Source organism: Trichosurus vulpecula, chromosome 7 (genome assembly GCF_011100635.1).
Source record: "Trichosurus vulpecula isolate mTriVul1 chromosome 7, mTriVul1.pri, whole genome shotgun sequence".
NCBI classification, from domain to species: Eukaryota; Metazoa; Chordata; class Mammalia; order Diprotodontia; family Phalangeridae; genus Trichosurus; species Trichosurus vulpecula.
Window position 1 is genome coordinate 205,197,857 of NC_050579.1, and position 21,940 is coordinate 205,219,796.

General features: G+C 37.3%; 1 protein-coding gene across 16 annotated transcripts in view; it reads right to left on the minus strand.

Moving 5' to 3' along the window:
* The window catches only part of RIMS1 (regulating synaptic membrane exocytosis 1), a 425,786-nt gene that overhangs the window by 12,049 nt on the left and 391,797 nt on the right, over positions 1-21,940 (minus strand). The window lies entirely within an intron of this gene.

Below are 21,940 nucleotides of genomic sequence, written 5' to 3' on the forward strand. Positions count from 1 at the left end.
AGAGAGAGAGAGAGAGAGAGAGAGAGAGAGAGAGAGAGAGAGAGAGAGAGAGAGAGACTGTGAGTTTCATCTGGAACCAGTTGTTCTCTTGCATATTTGGTTTTGAAAATATAAAAGCTAATTCTATGCATCACTGAAAGGGGGCCAAGAGGGTATCACACACCTAGGAAATAGTCTCCCTCAGCAAAACTCTTGGCTTAACTCTAAACTCCATTTGGTCTACAGCTCACAATTGCTATGGGCCAAGAATTCTGTCAAAACCCTCGATGAGTTTTCATTAATGAACTTAATTATTATTAATAATAATAACTCCAATGGAAAACTGGATTTGATGTATGACCCATAATGTGGAAAGATGGTCAGCACTTCATAATAATAATATATGGCATTTTGGCGACACTTTTAAAATTTGTGAAGCACTTATATATGTTATTTCACTTGACCTAATAACTTTATGAGAAGAACACTGTAAGTATTATTTAAACCATTTTGATAATGAGGAAGCAGAGGCTTAGGTAAGTGAAATAAGCACCAGAAGTATGATTTGAAGAAAGATTTTCATGATTTCATGTCTAACATTCCATTCAACATTTGATATTGCATTTCAAGCAAGACAATCCTGACTATTCCCACCCCCCCAAAGGTAAGAATAAGGCTGGATTATGATTTATGACCTAAAGAAAGAGGCGCCAAAAGTTAAAACTATTTTCCATCTTTGTTCGTTTTCTCCAAATAGTCACAAATCACTTAGAATAAGCATAGGATTTTGATTCACCAGCTACGGGTTATCACCTTAAAATTATGCAAGTCCAAAACAACCTCCTCATGCTCTTTTGGATTCTAATAAAAACACTGGTTTTTCATAGTAATTAAGTGACATTTCTGGCACCAAGATATTATTTTCAAATGAAACATAGATTTGAGTGTACCATGAGTAAAACAGATTATGATATATACATATATGTATATATTCAAATTTTATCTTTCTCTTTTTCCCTTTCTGTTTCTCTTCTTCCAGTAGATAGCATACAACACATTGGTAAATAAAAAATGCTTTGTATGTGCTAATGGTTCAATCCTTACAACATCTCTGTGACCTGGGTGTCCAACAGCAATACATATGACAACATTCATGCCTATTAGATCTTCAGCAGAATGTATCAAAGGCAGCATTTTTTTTTAATTTGAAGAATGGAAGGAAGTTTGATGCAGTTTATAAATTATTTATTCAAAGATAAAGTAAGGAATAAAGAAGTCCAAAACAGAACAAAGTTTTGATGTAACATATTATCCCTTCATGGTCCATCATAGGTCTTTGCTCCTGGTTGTCACCTGTCTTCTCTTCAAATTGATATGGTTTTTGAAAGTGGGATGTTTAGAACATCACAAAGGAAGAAGGAAAGAAAGAATGAAGGAAGGAAGGAAGGATGGAAGGAAGAAAGAAGGATGGAGGAAGGAAGAAGGATGGAGGGAGGAAAGAAGGAAGGAAGGAAGGAAGAAGGATGGAGGGAGGAAGGAGGGAAGGTAGGAAGGAAGGAGAGAAGGAAGGAAGGAAGGATGGAGTAAGGAGAGGAGGTAGGAAGGAAGGAAGGAAGAAGGAAGGATGGAGGAAGGAAGGAGGGAAGGAAAGAAGGAAGAAGGAAGGATGGAAGAAGGAAGGAAGAAGGAAGGAAGGAAGGAAGGAAGGAAGGAAGGAAGGAAGGAAGGATGGAAGGATGGAGTAAGGAGAGAAGGTAGGAAGGAAGGAAGGAAGGAGGAAGGAAGGAAGGAAGGAGGAAGGAAGGGAGGATGGAGGGAGGAAGGAAGGAAGGAAGGAGGAAGGGAGAAAGGATGGAGTCAGCAGGGAAGGTAGGAAGGAAGGAAGGAAGGAAGAAAGGGAGGGAGGAAGGAAGAAGTTTACAACACCAGGCACTATGCCAGTGCTTTACAAATATCTCATTTGATCCTCACAACAACTCCATGAGATAAATCCTACTGTTATCTTTTACAGGTGAGAAAATGGAGATTAAGTGATTTCCCCAGGGTTGCACAGCTAAGGCTTGAACTCAGGTCTTCCTGATTCTAGGACTGGTGGTCTATCCATTGGGTCACCTGGCTTCCTTAGTTCAGTTCTATTTCAATAATTATTGCAGTATGTTTCCTAATACAATGATATTCATATAGAGATGTAGTATGGAATGGTCACATTTGATTTTTGCCTTCATATTTTCATCATGAGTATATGTATTCTTCTTGCACTTATATGTGCCCCCAAGTGTAACACAAGCACATAAAGTCAGTGAAAGGTGCCTTGAACTTTATGCAATACTGTGCTCTGGAAAACCTGTGCAAATTGGATCTTTCTAAATTCATGACACTTTTTAGAAATGTTTTATCTTTATTTCAAGGCACCAAGAGAGGTAACTCTGTAGATATCAGCTTTAAATTTATCTGACCCCTTCATCTATTCTAGGTATTTAAATAGTTGATGTCTTATAAGCAACTACCTGAAGATATTAATTGAATCTGATTATAAAGGGATGCTCTGGTATTTCTACTAACTTGTCACCATCATGAAAACATAAGCTTTGTCTTAATTGCTTTCATACCCCTCCAAGCAACTAGCATGTAATAGATTCCCAAGAAATATTTGTTGAACAAATGCATCTCTTTGCAAAGTAAATAATCTCTGCATGTTTTAAAATTTGTATTTTCAAAGAATAGAACATTTTATTTATTTTTTTCTTTTAACAATTATTTTACTATTTAATATTTTAGTTTTCAACATTGATTTCCTTAAGATTTTGAGTTACAAATTTTCTCCTCATTTCTACCCTCTCCCAACTCCAAGATGGGATATATTCTGATTGCCACATTCCCCAGTCAGCCCTCCCTTCTGTTACCCCACTCCTCCCCCTCCATCTCCTTTCCCCTTACTCTCTTGTAGGGCAGGATAGATTTCTATGCCCCATTCACTATATATCTTATTTCTCAGTTGCGTGCAAAAACAACTTTTTTTTGAGCATCTGCTTTAAAACTTTGAGTTCCAAATTGTCTCCCCTCTTCCCTTCCCACCTACCCTCTCTAAGAAGGCAAGCAATTCAACATAGGCCACACACGTATCATTATGTGAAACACTTTCACAATACTCATGTTGTGAAAAACTAATATTTCCCTCCATCCTATCCTGTCCCGCTTTATTCAATTTTCTCCCTTGACGCTGTCCCTTATGAAAAGTGTTTGCTTTTGATTATCTCCTCCCCTATCTGCCCTCCCTTCAATCATTCACCCCTTTTGTATCCCCTTCCCCCTACTTTCCTGTGGGGTAAGATGCCCTATTGAGTGTGTATGTTATTCATATATATATATATATATATATGTACATGTATATATATATATATGTACATGTACATGTATATGTATATGTACATGTATATGTATATTCCCTTCAACTACCCTAATACTGAGAAAGGTCTCATGAATTACACACATCATCTTCCCATGTAGGAATGTAAACAAAACAGTTCAACTTTAGTAACTCCCTTATGATTTCTCTTTCTTGTTTACCTTTTCATGCTTCTCTTGATTCTTGAGTTTGAAAGTCAAATTTTCTATTCAACTCCAGTCTTTTCACTGAGAGGGCTTGAAAGTCCTCCATTTTATTGAAAGTCCATATTTTGCCTTGGAGCATGATACTCAGTTTTGCTGGGTAGGTGATTCTTGGTTTTAATCCTAGCTCCATTGACCTCCGGAATGTCATATTCCAAGCCCTTTCATCCCTTAAGGTATAAGCTGCAAGATCTTGTATTATCTTGATTGTGTTTCCACAATACTGAAATTGTTTCTTTCTGGCTGCTTGCAGTATTTTCTCTTTGACCTGGGAACTCTGGAATTTGGTGACAATATTCCTAGGAGTTTTCTTTTTGGGATCTTTTTCAGGAGGTGATGGGTGGATTCTTTAAATTTCTATTTCACCCTCTGGCTCTAGAACATCAGGGCAGTTTTCCTTGATAATTTCTTGAAAGATGATGTCTAGGTTCTTTATTTGATCATGGCTTTAAAGTAGTCCAATAATTTTTAAATTATCTCTCCTGGATCTGTTCTCCAGGTCAGTGGTTTTTCCAATGAAATATTTCACATTGTCTTTCATTTTTTCATTCCTTTGGTTCTGTTTTATAATATTTTGATTTCTCATAAAGTCACTAGCTTCTGCTTGCTCCAACCTAATTTTTAAGGTGGTATTTTCCTCAGTGGTCTTTTGGACCTCCCTTTCCATTTAGCTAATTCTGCCTTTTAAGGCATTCTTCTCCTCATTGACTTTTTGGAGCTCTTTTGCCATTTGGGTTAGTCTATTTTTTAAGGCATTATTTTCTTCAGTAATTTTTTGGGGTCTCCTTTACCAAGTTGTTGACTTGTTTTTCATGTTTTTCTTGCATCACTCTCATTTCTTGTCCTAATTTTTCCTCTACTTCTCTTACTTGCTTTTCCAAATCCTTTTTTGAGTTCTTCCATGGCCTCAGACCTTTTCTTGGAGGCTTTTGATGTAGGCTATTTGACTTTGTTAACTTCTTCTGGCTGTATGTTTTGATCTTCTTTGTCACCAAAACAAAATTCTAGAGTCTGAGTCTGAGTCTGCATCCTTTGTTGCTGCCTGGCCGTGTTCCCAGCCAACTACTTGACCTTTGAGCTTTTTGTCAGGGTATGACTGCTTGTAGAGAGTGCTTTGTCCCAAGTTTTAGGGGCTGTGATGCTGTTTTCAGAGCTACTTCTACTCCACTGTTACTGCAAGCTCTGCTACAGCAGCTCTCCTCCTCCCCCAAGAACCGCCAACCAGGACTGTGCCCCAGATCCAACTTGGGCAATGGAAGCCCTGCACTCCAGCTCTGGTCTGCCACTTGATTCCTCCCACTGTGTGAGCCAGGGACTCAGGAAGCAGCTGACACTGAGCTCCACTGCCGCACCACCTCGGCCACCCCCAGGGATGGGGCCAGAGTGCTCTCTAACCCTATGTAGCAGTTTACCCACTAACCTGCTCCTTGGTCTTTGGTGTTTGTGGGTTGAGAAGTCTGGTAATTGCCACAGCTTAATGATTCATGGCCCTAAGGCCTGCTCCTGGTCTGGTCTGTCCTGGTGCGGCCCACACTGGGCTGCGCTCTGCTCCCAGCACCGTGCGATAGAGCCTTCCAAGCGACCATCCAGGCTGTGCTGGGCTGGAACCCTGCTTCCCTCTGCTATTTTGTGGGTTCTTCAGCTCTAGAATTTGTTCAGAGCCATTTTTCACAGGCGTTTGGAGGGATTTGTGGAAGAGCTTAAGCAAGTCTCTGCTTTCCAGCCACCATCTTGGCTCTGCCTCGCATAGCACATTTTAAATCACATTAAGTGGAAAACAATAGAAATATCAACAAGAATTGATGCCACGAAAAAATAATTCCTTACATATGCACTACTTTCTGGTTTACAAAACACTTTTGCATACATCTCAGTCGAGTCTCATAACAATTCTGTGAGATAGGGAATAGAAATATTATTACTCCCATTTTATAGATGAGGCAGTTGAGACTCAGAAAGATCAAGTGATTTGTCTAAAGTCACAGAGCTGATTGTCAGAGCTAAGGCTTAAATTTAGGTCTTCTTTTCCCCCTCTGATTAAAAAAAATATTTTAAATATTTAAAATTGAAAATTTTGATTTCTAAATTCTTTCCTTTTCTCTCACCCCCTCCCCCACTCATTAAGAAGGCAAGCAATGCAATATCAATTGTACTTGTGATGTCATGCAAATCATATTTTCATATTAGCCTTGTTGAAAAAAAAAAAAGAAAAATAAAGTGAAAAAAAATGCTTTATCTCCACCCAGAGTCCATCAGTTCTCTCTGAAGGTAGCTTTTTTTGTCATGGGCCCTTTGGAATTTTCCTGGATCAGATTAGCTCTCTTTCACAATTTATTATCCTTATTATATAATGTCCTCCTGGTTCTGTTCACTTCACTTTGCATCAGTTCATGTATATCTTCTCAGGTTTTTCTGAAACCATCCTACTCATCATTTCTTATATTACAGTATTCCATCACAATCATATATCACAATTTGTTCAGCCATTACCCAATTGATGGGCATCCTCTCAATTTCTAATTCTTTGCCACAACAAAAAGAGCTGCTATAAATATTTTTGTACATACACATCCTCTTTCCTTTTCTTTGAATTCTTTGGGATACAGAACTAGTAGTGCTATTGCCAGCTCAAACGGTATGACAATTTGATTACTCTTTGGAAAAAGTTCCAAGCTGTTCTTCAGAATGGTTGGTCTAGTTCACAACTGTACCAACAATTCATTCATGTATCTGTTTTTCCACATACCCCCCAATATTTATCATTTTTCTCTTTTGTCATGTTAGCCAATCTGACAGGTGTGATGTGATACCTCAGAGTTTTTTAAATTTTCATTTCTGTAATCAACAGCGAATTAGTGCATTTTTTTAATGTGACTACTGACAGCTTTGATTTTTTTTCTTCTGAAAATGAATGTAGGCTTCTGACTCTAAATTCATTGTTCATCTCATTAAAATATGGCCACTTCTTCAAAACTCAAGTGAGGAAAGAGAACTTCTTGGGAAGTATTGCTATAAAAATTTAGGTAGAAACAATTTAAACCTGTTTCTATCATGGGGTTTAGTTTTGCATTAAGATATTTCTTACATTAATATAAAATGTAATTGCTTACCTTAATACACAATTAGAGATACAAGGATCCTTAGAGATCATCTGATCTAATCTTTTTACACCTTAGATGATAAAATGGGGGTCCAGAGGAGGAAAGTTAATTTCCCAATGTAACAGCACATTAACGACAGAATCAGAATTGAGTACATCTTCTCTTGAGGGAAAGGGTGGCACAGTGGATAAAGCCTCCCCTTCCTGAATTCAAATCTGGCCTCAGATACTTACTAGCTCTGTGATCCTCGGCAAGTTACTTAACCCTGTTTGCCTCAGTTTCCTCACCTGTAAAGTGAGTTGGAGAAGGAAATGGCAAACCACTCCAGTATCTTTACCAATAAAACCCTAAATGGGGTCCTGAAGTGTTGGGCATGACAAATGACTCAACAAAAACAACTTCCCTTGAGACCATGGTTACTGGGAGCTTTGTCCTTTTATAAGGCATGTCAAAAGACCAAGAATTTCTAGGGAAATTCACAATGGTGAAGGAAAAAGAAAGAAAATTTGTTCTCTTAGGAGAAAGATTTGGGGCTTTTTTAGTCCTACTCTTAAGATTTTGTTGTTAGGTCTCTCCCTCTATGCATGTGGACACATGTATGAATACTTTAACCCAATGTAGTCCAATAACCATTTAATGTGAACTTAAAATATGCTATATTGATATCTCAGGATACAAAAACTAAAGGAAAGTTAGTCTCTGGCCTTGAAAAGTTTTCATTCTATTAGGATTTCCATAAATTGGAAACTTGCCATGTTTTTGTTACTTTTAAGGAGGAAAGGAAGAGAATAATCATTTATTAGGCAACTACTACATGCCAGCAACTGTGCTAAGTACTTTAGAAATCATATCTCATTTGATCCTCACAACAACTCTGGGAGGTAGGTGCACCTGCCTCACTATCATCTCCAGAGCCATCTGGATCCCATGGCAAAATATAGATCAGAATGACTGGAGATGGCCCTGAATGAATTTTTAAGCTAAGGTCTTTCCCAGGTCTCAGTTTGTCTGAGGCAACACCCATTCAATGATTAAGGCTAAGTAAGAAATGAGGTAAAAAAAAAAAGGCTTCTTTTACCTAGTTTAAAAAAATAAATAAATAAATCTGGGAGGGAAAGACCCTCAGGGTTTCTGGCCAAAACAGAAACAATTGCTATTTACATTCACTCTGAGACATAGAAACCCAAACAATGACCAAGTGAGGTTTAGGCTGGGACCTATTGTTGGCCAATCAGTAAGAGTCAGAGTGATTTGGATTTAAGGTATGGTCAAATAGCTCCATTTGAATCCATGGACCTTATCAAAGCCTGATTTTCAGGCCCCATATTTCAAGAAATCATAAATAAAACTATAATCATAAATAAATCATAAATCAAATGGGGCAAAAGAGTTAATTGCCCCAGGGTATTCTAATGATAAAATAAATAAGTAGAGAAGAGAAAAAAGAAATCTAGCCCATAAATCCCAAGATATTTTGTGAGGTTTAAGTTATCAAAATTTATATTCCTTTGGGAAGAGCACCTACATAAGGGTATGATTGCTAGAATGGAGGGAAATGGAGAAAGAGGAGGGAGAGGAAGGAGGGATGGAGGAAGGAAGGAAGGAAGAAAGGAAGGAAGGAAGGAAGGAAGGAAGGAAGGAAGGAAGGAAGGAAGGAAGGAAGAAAGAAAGGAAGGAAGGAAGGAAGAAAGGAAGGAAGGAAGAAAGGAAGGAAAGAAGGAAAGGGAAGCATTGCCCAGCTGAAACTAGCTGGTTAGGTCCCAGTGGGGTAGCTACTACTACTCATAGAATGTTGTTTGTCCTTTGCTCTGGAAGAGGAACAATGACAACAGGAAGATGATGTCTCTACTGGCAAGTGAATTGGATTTGTGAGGCAGGACTGTGCAAAGTCATCAGCCTCACTCTTTCCTCCAGAGCCAACTGGGTCCAGTGGCAAGGTATAGATCAGTATGACTGGAAATGGCCAGGGATGCAGAGGGAGACCTTGGACTTTTTAAGCTGAAGTCTTTCCCAGGTCTTAGTTTGTCTGAAGCAAAAAGAAATGAGGCAAAAATGGTCTCTTTTACCTAGTCAAAAAAATCATTCTGGGAAGGGATTACCTCATGGGAGGCAGGGTGGCATATTGGATGGAGTACTGACTTAGAGCCCAGAAGACTAGGGATTGAATCAAATTTCTGAATCTGGGTAACCTTGCTCAATTGACAGCTTTCCTCAGCCTCAGTTTTTTTTTTTTTAATCTGTAAAATCAGGATTCTTCCTGGCTCACCTTACAAGATGGATATCAAAAAAATATACAAAAAAAGAGTTAATACTAAATCTTAAATAATGGTTAAAAAACAAAATAAGCATTTGTGCTGAATTGTTTATATCTCAGAAGAGTCTACCAAGATAAATTATGAGATTTACTTAATTCCAGATTAAGTCAAAGCCAGCTTCCATTAAATCTGTTTGCATTATATAATAGTATCATAGATTCAGAGCAGAAAAGACCTTCAAATGTCACTCTATTCCAACTCTTTCATTTTACAGATGAGGAAAATGAGACCTAAAGAGACTAAGTGACTTGCCTACATAAGCAGTGAGTGACAGAAGATTTGAACCCAGGTCCTTGGACTCTAAATTCAGTATTCTTTTTCTCTATACCACACTTTAATACTTTGGTAACCTATGATTTCATCTATGTGGGTTTTTCTTCCACTAACACAGATAATTATTAATCTACATTTACTCTGATTGGGGTCATTAACATGACTGATGTTGAAGATGACAGCCTTTCCTTAGTAAGGATAGTCCTTATGTCATAGATAGAAAACCCATCATTGACCCAATATTGAGTCTTTCCAGCATTGAAGGATTTATCAGAATTTTTACTTGATTGACATAACCTTTGAGAACTCATGCCTACCTCCGTTGCAATGGGTTATCAAAGTAGGACAACAGGGTACAGTAACAATCACCTACTTCCTATGTGATCTTGGGCAAATAAGTTAACCTTCCTGGGCTTCAGTTTCTTCCTCTTTAAGGTGAGGGGATTAATCTCAAAGGTCCCTTTGAGCCTAAAATTATGATCCTACTAATGATGGATTTGCTGCTAGATAACCTGCTTTCAGATCCAAACTCTAGCACTTACTACTTTTGTGACACTGGATGATAAGTCATGGAACTGCTCTGTGCCTCAGTTTCCCCATGTATAAAATGAGGGAATGGGACCAGATTGCCTCTAAAGTCCCTTCTGACTCTCAATCTATGAAGCCATGATCCTATGAAAACCAATTATTCACATATGATTGTATTTTTGTTAAGATGAAACATGTTATGGACAATATTTTGCATTGAGTGAATCACTTATAGAGTAAAATGTGTGCATGTTCCTTCATACAATTAACACTTCAAAATGCTGAAGGCCTTTTGTCAGATATAGATAGGCTGTGATTTCAAAAAGACAGTGCAATGGAATGGTAGACTGAATGCGGTGAGTGAAGAAGAAATGGTAGTTATGAGGACAGAGAAAATTTTCATAGACAATAGATTAGCTTTTATAGGAAAAAGAATCCCTCTGATTTATTTAATGACACTGTGAAGCTTGTCAGAATTCTGTCAGGAGAAGAACAATTGAAGTTTGAGCCAACGAGAAGGGGAAAAACAAAGAAACAAACAAATATGCCTTTATTGAATAGGCCGAGAAGGGGAAGATTTCATTACTGAAATAATAATAGGCAAATACATACATGCACAAACATATGTATATGTGACTATGTATATCTATACATGCTTATTTTTGCAAACTCCATCTAGTTGCTAATTGTTAATTGTTTAGCATTATTTTATTTTGTTTACAATAAGATACTATTTTTTTTAATCCAACAAGAAGCATCCAGAGTTTGATTTTTGATCTCTATACATAATGGAGTGAGAGCAGTATGGTATTGTAGAAAGATCACTGGGCGCTAGAGCTCTTACATTCTTATTTACTATCTGTATGCCCATTGGCAATTTACTTTCTGACCATTGGTAAAATTGAAATCATCATGCTTGCATTGCCTGACTCACAAGGTTGTTGTGAGGATAAGTAAAATGATATATGTAAAGAGATTTAAGAATTTTAAAATGCTATGCATTGTTGTTTTGTTGTTGGCCAGACCTATGATTTCATTGATGTAGGGAATTCCTGGTGGGATAACCCATTCTACCAATACAGATCACCAACTACTTTGCAACTTGGGGCGATAGAAAAAGGCCTGGGTCACTAGGAAGTTCAAGTGATTTACGAAGGATCACACAGTGTAACAGATAGGATATGAAATCAGGTCTTCTTGACTCTATAGTGGCTTTCTGTCCATTATATAATGGATATGCATCTCAAGTTGTTGTATCATTATTACTACACATTTCTAAGGGTTCCATGTGGCCATAACCAATCAAGATTCAGAAAAGAAAGTTTTTGCCGCTAAAATCCTTTTCACTGCCAAATGGCTCAATGGAAGAAATGGTTATGGCTTTATTGATGGAAATGACATTAAAGATGTATTACTATTTACTTTGCCATGGTACCAAAAGGACTACTGGGCTTTTCCATCTGTCCTGAAGCTGAACTCATCTATATATGTTGTCTCAATTACAAGAATGTGAGTTCCTTGAGAAAAGAGACGTGTGTATGTGTATATGTATATATGCTTATATATACATATACACATACACACATGTGTCTCACACATATATATATACACACACACATACATATGTATTTATATGTATAAACATATCTATATACATCCCAGGATTTAGCACATAATAATAAATGTTCAATAGTTTCATTCATTCATTTATTCATGCATTCCTGCACTGTTATTAAATACTTATTACCTTCTCTCATCCAATAGAAGAAACCTGAAGGAGGTAAAACTCCTTGAATAAAATCTGGAAAATCTAGTTACAGATCATCTCAACCCCCAAAACAACAATTAAAGTTATAGGCAAAGTCAAAGTTTGCAATGTTAAGTAACAGGTACTTTTAATATTGACCTAAGTCAAAGATTCCTAAACTTATTTGGCTTATTGCCCCCTTTAAAAAATTACTCAGTATCCCCCTTGAAATCTACTTTCTTTAACCCTTTAATTTTTTTTAAAATTTGTGTCATTTCAAAAAAATATTAATTTTTTAATAAAAATGATGCATCTTAAAATTAATAATTTATTATAAATTTTTGGGTTTTTTCCTGCATTAAAATTTTGATGATGCATTATTGCAGCATGTAACCATATAGTATCATATTGTAAACAAGTCATAATACACACATATTCTTGCCAATGCATGCTGGACTTCCTGATAATGGATGACACACTTGCCTGCCAACACTCGCTTGTTAAGACCTGTCAGCATACTTGACTACAGATCAGTTATAACTCGTATTTTGTGTGTTTATTTGGAAAATAATGTAATTATTATAACTTTAACTCTGTTACACAATAGATGAAACACGTATGAATGGTTTTTAAATTTTTTTTTCTCTTATCTACTTTCCTTATGCTTCTACAGCCCCCTTATTTTTATTCAATGCCCTCAGTTGTACCCAAGGCTACTACCACCTCCCTGGATCCTTCCAGCACCCCCAAGGGGAAGTATTGCCCACTTTGGGAATCTGTGTTTATTGTCTGGGATGACATATATGCTTTTTTCCCAGAGGTAAAAAGTTGGAACAGAGGACAGTAAGGATCTGCACATTTCAGAGATAAGATTGAGATAAACAATGTTATATTTTTTATTTCTGAAAAGAAGACAGAATTTATGATTTCATTAGTATAGAGAACTCCCCAGTGAGGAAAATTCCTTCTCACAGTGTGGACTAGCACTTTCTCTGTTTTAGAGCGTTGCTTGGATGCACTCAAATGTCTTGGCCAGGGTCAGACAGCTGGTGTGTCAGAGGCAGGATTGGAACCCAGGTCTCCCTGTTTTTGAGATCAGCTCACTCCCCATTGTGTTTCTCATTAGCAGTAACATTGCCAGAGGGGTAAAACCAAAATAAGACAAAACAAACAACTCCCCCCCCCCACCTTATATAAGAATAAGTCTCTTTATTCTTTATTTGGTTGATACCAAATATTTCCAGTGTTGTAGTTACCATTACAATCTGGAATTTTTATTAGATATAATAGTGCCACACATGAAATGACAAAATAAATGTTCTTTTTTGTCTATGCCAAGGTTATAAATATCATTCATTACATGTCTGATAAACTCAGTCTGTGAAAATGTTGCCAGCCTGGTATTCTCTTTTTGAAAATAACCCCTCAGTTTTACCATTTTTTTCTGTTTTATTTTTTTTCTATTGCTCTTGTTCACTCGACAGTTTCATCTTTGTGAATCTTGTGCCAATGCTGTTTGCTTCCTGTCATTTCCTACTCACCCTCCCCACTTTTTTTCAAAAGGGAGAGAGAATGAAAATGAAGGAGACAAAGTTGCCCAGAAGGCTAAAGTATTGCAATACATAATATATTTTTATGAGATACAGAGAATGACCTTCACAGAAGATGGATGAATAAATTTAAAGAAAATACCACAAATATTTTCCAAGCCATTCTAAAGCCAGTGGTGCATATTATCTTTTTCTTTTAAATTCTCTTTACCCACAAAAGTACTTTATTTTATTAGCATGTGCTTTAAGTTGCCAACAAATCCTACTCAGAAAATACAGTTCATCCTGGATGAACCTTTATATTTATGCTTTAGAAAAGTTCCCTTTCTGTATTTTACCCTCGAGTAAGAAAACCCATTTATGAAATAAGATGAGTTAACACTCCTCTATGAAACTCTCTCTCATCTGTCCTCTTTGTTGTCTTCACTTAGCTACATGTTATCTTTACCAGAATAAGTAGTTGTATTGAAAATAACCTTGATGTCTTCTCTCTTCTAGATGGAGATAATAAAAAGCCTCAGCAGGGAGAAAGTGACCATTTCAATCCATTTGAAAATTGGGACTGAAAGAGGATCCTACACAGTATTAAAGTGAAGAATTTTACAGATCACTATGAAATACACAATACAAACTGGGTTTTCTATGTCTGCAAATGCCAAGGCATTCTGGGGGGTAGTTTTGGGCAGGGTGGGGAGGAGTAGATTTTGGTTAAGAATATATGCAAATACTGTCTTCCTTACCCCTATAAACTGCTGGATTTAACAAGCTTGGTGTTTATAAAACACACCTTGTGACCTAACTTGGCTGTTATTTTAACACTACAGTGACTGCTGTTTATTTTGCATTAAAGGAGGAAATTGAGTGGATGAAAGAAGGACATTAGAAAGAAGAAATCAACCTTTCAGTTATTCGAGGACCAGAATATATACATATATGCATATATGTATATATACACACAGATATACACATGCACACAGACACACATACACATATATATGCCGTGAATTAAAATGTGCTTAATACCAATGGGCTTTGCAAGGCCCTTGAGTTCACAGGATCATAAATTTGGAGCTAAAATTAGAGGTCACTAAGTATAATCCCTTCATGTTTACACATGGGGAAACTGAGGCCCTAAAGAGATTAGGTGATTTGCTCAATGTCACACAGGTTGTAGACATGAAAGTCAAGATTTGAACCTGGGTCAATTAACTCTAAATGCAGGCCTCTGCTCATTGCACCAAAGGTACATATATTTACACATTTATTAATAATTATTGAAACCTGGCTAAGGAATTCTCTAAAGTTATAATTTATAAGCTTAAAAACTGGCTTACTTTTATTTGATAGTTATATAAATATTGATCTTAAATGACAGAAATTTTAAAAATAAATATTTGGGGGGTCCATGAATGATGGGTTTTAGATGATCCTGGATGAAATTACATTATATCATATACTAAAAACAACCCATTATTTTGTTCAATTAACATCTAAGTGGAAAAACATAGGATGAAAATCAGGAAAGGGAAAATGGTATAGGAGTGTTGGTTATAGGCACTCCCCCCCCCCCCCCCCCCCCCCCACCGCCCAACCCCACTCTCCTCAACTCAATTGGCCTTGTTACTAGGAAAGTCTCTCTTTAAATCTACATTTCCAATATTTCATTTTAAGCTCAGTGAGGATTGTAACAGGCAGAACCTTTCTTTAAGGGGTGACTACTGCATGACAACCCCAATGAGTCATGCACTACTACACTGGGGGTTCTGTGTTAAAGGGCACATTGAATCGGGATCTAGAGGTTTGGGTTTGAATCTTGACTCTGAATTTGTTCTGTGCAACACCATGGGGAAGTTACTTAAGCCTTTTTCTTCTACACCTCAAAAACTCTCAATGTCTTCTCCCCCACCTTCTATTCTCATGCGATGAAGTGGAACTCTTGCTGGCTAAGGCTACCTTCCATTGGGCCTTTAATCTTATCTTCTCCACTTTCAGGACCTTGCTCATTGATCATTTCTCTACCCCACCCACTTCCAGTTTTCCTTTTCTATTGACTCCTTCTCTTCTTACAACAAATATGTTCAGTTCTTTAACTCTAGGAAGAAAAACAACTCCTCTCTTTTATTTTTACTTGATGACCTTCTCAGTCACCTTCCTATATTTTTCCTTCCCTTCACTAATAAACAACCACCTCATTCCTCAGCCCCCCATAGAGGCAGCTGTTGGTAAAATGGATAGAGAACTGGGCCTGGAGTCAGAAATATCTTAGTTCAAATTCAGACTCTGATACTTACTAGGTATATGACCCAGGGTAAGTTGTTTAACCTCCATTTATATCAGTTTCCTCAACTGTAAACGGGATAATAATAGCACATACCCGTTCACTGTTGTTGTAAGTATCAAATGGGATGCTTAGCACAGTGCCTGGCACATAGTGGGGACTTTATAAATACTTATTCCCTTCTCTTCCTACAATCTGGGGTTCAGCAAAGTTTCCAACACCCTATTAAACTTGCCTTCTCCAAGGTCACTTCCAAAGACCAATGACCTCTCTTGGAAATGCAATGTGTTTTCCATCTTCGATCTTTATCTTCTTTAGCTTTTCTGCAGCATTTGACACAGTCAACCACCTCATCTTTCTAGATGTTCCCTTCTTTTGGCTTCCATATCACTTTTTTTCTTGGCTCATATCTTACCTGTTTCTTCTTCATGTCCCTGATTGATTCATCTTTCTCCTTCATTTTAAATGTATGTCTCCCAGGACTGCCCTGGGTTCTCACTCCTATTCTTTCTATACTACCTCCCTTGGTGATATTATCATCTACTTCTGTGGCTTTTATTATCACTGCCATGCCTTCTAAGTCTATATCAAGTCCAGATCCCGAGACCTAGTCACACATTTCTAGTCCTAGTCTTGCATTTCCATCTGCTACCTCTTCAAACTCAACCTGTCAAAAACTAAACTCAGCATCGTTGGCAACATCATTCCTAATCCCCCCTCAGATTCAGACCAATAGGGATATCAAGTGAGTTGGCTGACACATCTGGGTATGGTAGCCATTAGGTGAAAAATTCTTTGGCCATAGCAACCCATTAAACAAATGAAAAAAAGTATACATACTTATTAGCACATACGTAGCTCGTTTTATGAATGTGGGACCACATTAGAGGTGGCACAGTAAATAATGAATTGGGCCTTGAGTCAGGAATACCTGAGTTCAAATCGAGCCTCAGACGCTTTTTAACTGTGAGATCATGGGTCAGTCATTTAACCTTTGTCTGTCTCAGTTTTCTTAACTGTAAAATGGGAATGATAATAACACCTACCTCTGAGGGTTGGTGTTAGGATCAAATGAGGTAACATTTGTAAAGTGCTTAGAATAGTGCCTGGTACATAGGCAGTTAACAAAGGTTTGTTCCCCCTCCTTTTGAATTCAATGGAAAATAAATATTTCTTTAGCCTAAAGTCCATTTCATACTAAACTGAAAGAAGGAAAATTTTTAATACTTAATCAAACTTCTCAGGAAACAATGTCCTCCGCTAACATTCTTTTCCTTCTTTCTCTTAACAATGTTCTATTATGCATAAAAAAGATTACTAATACAAGCTATGAGTGTCAGAAGATGGATTAAGGGTGTTAACCAGACTTAGAACCAGAAATACCTTCTGCCTAGTTAAGGTCACTGTCAATCTTCACGACCTGAAGGGACCAAATAAAGACCAGTCTTAGATTACGTTAGTTGGATAAGCTGGACCATGTCAAGAATACTATACAAATATGATTTCAAAGTGACTTGTGTTAGAGAAATATCTGAGGACATGAAGAGACTGTCAGGACATTCCTTTCTCTAAACAGAACAATGATGTAGATTAATCTAAAATGAAAAAAAAAAATATTTCTGGTAGACTTGTGCCTGCAACATAAATTCCAGTATTAATTTTTCTTCTTTTCTCAATGAGTATAGTTTTTAAGGGTCAAATGAGTTAATATGTTGCAAAAGTGACTATATAAAGTCAGTCAGTTAAGAGCCTTCTAGGAGCTAGGCTAGAGCTATCCAAACTTCACAGAACAAATCCCCTTAATAAAAAGATTTGTTCTGTGAAATTTGGATTTAGTCAAAGGGCTGCACTTGAAGACCTAGAGGGCCTCATATAACCTTGAGGCCAAAGGTCCCTGACCACTGAGCTAGGCCCTATGTTAAACACTGAGGATAAAATGAAAGGCAAAAGATAGTCCCTGCCTTCAAGAATCTCACAAGAATCTAACATTCAAACAAGCATGTACAAACATACTATATACAGGATAAATAGGAAATAATCAACAGTGGGCAAACAATAGAAATAAGAGGAGCTTGGGAAAGGCTTCCTGGAGAAGATAAAAGTTTAACTGGGATGTGAAGGAAGCCAAAGAAGCCAAGGAAACCAGGAGGCAGAGGAGGCCAATGTCACTGGATCAGAGAGTACGTGGGGATGGGGAGGGTGTAAGAAGACTGGAAAGGTAGAAAGGGTGCAGGTTATGGAGGGCCTTGCACGTCAAACGGATGATTTTCTGTTTGATCCTGGAATTTAAGTATGGGAGTCACTATTATAAGGACTATCACTCTGTGAAAACCTATCTCATGACATCTCCAAATATACAAAGTAAGGAACAGAGAATTGACCACTGGAGAATTTAGGGTAGTTTATGTTACTCACAGTAAGGATATTTGAGATAATTTCTCTTCTGTATTCTGTCTTATTCTAGATAAGCTTAGTGGTACTTTTCGCGTAGTACTTGAGAAGAAGAATCGTTAAATGGATATCATATCATGTCTAGGCTCCATTCTCATTCCTGTCTCTGATTTGTCAAGCATCACTTGGGGATTTATTTGCCTCCCTCTGACATAGATTCACTTATCTCCAAATTTATAGCTAATGCTACATCTCTCCCACGAGGATGTTATGAGAATCCCTGAAAAAACAGTGGGATGGGATTCTCATCTCACTGGAAAAAGGTAGTATGCAACTTTCTCTAGACTACTGCGGAATGGAAGTTGAAGGAGCAAAAGGTCTGAGGAAAGGTTTTGTTGGCTGTGATGATTGAGAGCTGCCCTATACAACATTCTTTCCTGGTAGAAACTAGGAGAGGCATTTCAGATAAAATACTAATTAACTGAGGAGATTTCAGAGACCTCCTTAAATGACCAAGGACATATAGAAGGAAGATAAAGGAATCAAAGACTAGTAATAGAGATAACTGAAAAGACTGTGATTTTTAATCACAGAATGCAAAATCTTTGAAATCAGGAAATCTTCCCACTTTTGACTTTATCTTCTCAGCTCCTCACACAGTGCTTTACACATAGTAGGTGATTAATAAGTGCATATTGAATAATATAATTAAACTCAAAATCTTTAGAAATACTTACCCCTAGTCTTTAGGAATAACATTTACTTGGACTTTAAGGTTTGCAAAGCCCATTACAAATATTAACTTATTTTGTCCTCGCAAGAACTCTGGGAAGTAGATGCTATCATTATCTTCATTTTACATATGAGGAAACTGAGACAAAGGTTAAGTGATTCACCCAGGTCATTAAGCTAAGTGTTTGAGGCCAGACTTCAGATTTAGAATTTTAACCAATGGCTGTCTCTTCAGAAAAATGAACTAGAAACAAAAACATACCATATGCAATAAAGAGTAAAGAAAATAAGGAGTAGGTGGAAACACTATTAAGATTATTATTTAGAGATGTGATTTATTCAAATAATTTTACTCAGATTACTCATATATTATGGAAATGAATTAATTGTTTGAAATATCAGGGATGTGATGATTTAAGAGAATCTATGGAGAATGAAGGAATTGCCTGGTATACCAACACTGTCTAAATAAGCAAAAGGAGAGCTGGATAATGTGAAAATCACATCATTGTGAACTTCATACGTGTATTAAGAACACCAATGGGAAAACAAACATAACAAAATGAATTTCCAATACCTTGAAGAAAACAGGGCACAGACTAGATAATAAGTTACAGGGTTTTGTAAAAGGTGATACTGCTACACAAATCAAATTGTATGAGAGTGGTAAGACTGAGAGCTTTTTTTTTCTTTAGGAGAGTTATTGATTCTGTTTGGCTTTTCAGAATTAATAACTGTGGAAATATGGACAGAAGGTGTTAGGGAGGTTAGATTACAAATACTGAAAATGCTGTACTATGTTAGCAAACAATTGCTTTCTTAAAGGAAGATGATTAATTGTCAATAACCAAACTGGGGAGTAGCTAGGTAGTACAGTGGACAGAGTGCCAGTCCTGGAGTTAGGAAGACCTGAGTTCAAATCCAGACTCAGACACTTACTAGCTGTGTGACCCTGGGCAAGTCACTTGGCCTGTTTGCCTCATTTCCTCATCTGTAAAATGAGCTGTTGAAAGAAATGGCAAACCACTCCAGTATCTTTGCCAAGAAAACCCCAAATGGGGCCCTGGAGAGCAGGATACAACTGAAAGAACTCAACAAGAACCAACCAGATGTGTCATTATGGCAGAAGCAATCTTATAAGAATATTATATACACAGGTCTGAATTCTTTTATTGCAGCAGATTTACTTATCCAGCTTGGAGGAATAGAGATAGGCATGGAGGCTGCTATTTCACTGGCACAGGGAACTCTCAGGTGTGCTAGCTTCCTTATCAATGCAAATCAGTACCTTGATCTTAGAGAATTGCCTCAATCATAGAGAGGTTAAGGGATTTGCCCAGGAATGCATGGCCAGTCTGTTTCAGATGCTGGACTTGAACTCAAGCCCTACTGGTTCTAAGGATATCTCTGCTCCCTCTGTCATGGTGAGTCATTCAAAATTGAAAACTTCAGCCTTTTCTTATCAGCAAGTCCTGAAGATATTTAGCACCACAACTCCAGCAACCTCAATAGGTTTAAGTACCCAGTAAAGAATTAAGACCAATTTAAAATCAAAATACCTGGATGGAAATTTAGTCACATGAAAATGAGTTAGGGTACTTTTCTTTTTGAGCATGTGCATATTAAAATAGAAAAATGTGTATCATGTCAGAGGTGAGTACAGGTCTTTAAGATTTGCATTCTTATTCTATGTATAAGAAAATGGAGTTCCAGAGAGGTGGCCAGACCATGCTTTTTTAAACCTGGACAGTTAGCAAATGGCAGGATTATGACTATTACATGAGTCTCCTGACTCCCAGTCCAGTGGTCTTTCTCCAAACAAAACTGCTATTTTCACTAATGTGGGTGGTACTTTTTTTTAAAGACTGTTCTAGTTATGTAAGCAGGTCTTTATGCCAGTACACCTTGGCATCAGGAGAAATATATTGCACTCTATTAATTCACACTTGAACTGGCCTGGACTAACCTCTCTTGACCTCAATGTTCTCTTGCCACAATGAACTGTTATAAAATGAGTGATGCTACCTGACTACAGCCTTGCACAACATCACCAAAATAATTAGGAGGCAGCAGGAATCTTGAGTCAGACCCACTCACTGCTGGTCAAACATACTGCAGACAAATCCTAGCAACACCTCTGGTATATCCAGTCTCCTTAGAAACAATGGGATTTTGTTTGCAAATGCAGTTATCATGTGTTGAAGTACAAGAGACTAGCTGTTTCTTGAAATTTCAAACACACACACATATATAATATACATACATATACACACATATATGTGTATGTATATACGTGTGTGTATATATATATATATATACATATAAACATATATACACACACACATACAAAGAAATGTCTGTGTACCACACTGTACATGTGGTAGACTGCTTTCTATTCAAAATGAATGAGGGACAAATTAAGGAAGAAAGGAAAGGAAGAGAAAGAAAAAGAAGGAAAATTGTATTTTCTCTTCTTTCTTCCTGTATCAGGGGAAGAGATGTCTTTCTTCCTTTCTCCCAATGCCTTCAGTTCCATCTGCTTCTTTCTGTTCTAATAATAATAGCTCATCATAAACTTAAAGGTTTATAAAACATTTTACAAATATTATCTCATGACAGCCTTGCAAGGTAGATGCTACTATAGACATGAAGAAACTGAATCAGACAGAGTTACATAGATAAACATTCTCTGAGGCTAGGTTTGAACTCAAGTTCAAAACTACCTGCTTCTAAAGGCTTAGTCTCTAAATTATCCACTTTGTCTGCAGCATTAGTCCAATATCATCTCTCTCTCTCTCTCTCTCTGTCTCTCTCTCTCTCTCTTAGCAGGTCAGATCTCTAAAAACACACCAAAATCTTTTTTCTTTTTTTTAAAAACACCTTTCTGTTTAATTCCATTGTCCACTTTTCTCAATTCTAGTTCCTCTCCTTCCTTTAATGTTGAACTTTGAATGAGTGGTTTATCTTTACTTCATCAACCATTCTCTCTATAATTCCCTTTAGTCTGGTTTCTGTGCCTCATCCCTTTTCTACTCTACTGAAACTGTTTATCAGTCACCCGTGAGTTAGGGCAAATTAGGGGCACAGCGGATAGAGCACTGGCCCTGGAGTTAGTAGGACTCATCTTCCTGAATTCAAATCTGCCCTCAGATACTTATTACCTGTGTGACCCTGGGCAAATCACATAACCCTGTTTGTCTCAGTTTCCTCATGTGTACAACGAGCTGGTGAAGGAAATGGCAAACCACTCTTATCTTTGCCAAGAAAACCCCAAATGGGGTCAGGAAGAGTCATACACAACTGAAATGACTTAATATCATTATCATCATCACACCTGTAAGTACCTCATCACAAAATCCAAAGATTTTCTCCCTGTTCCTTCCCTGCTCATCCCGATTTCCATTATCTTTATTGAAAATTCTCTCTTCTATTGCTTT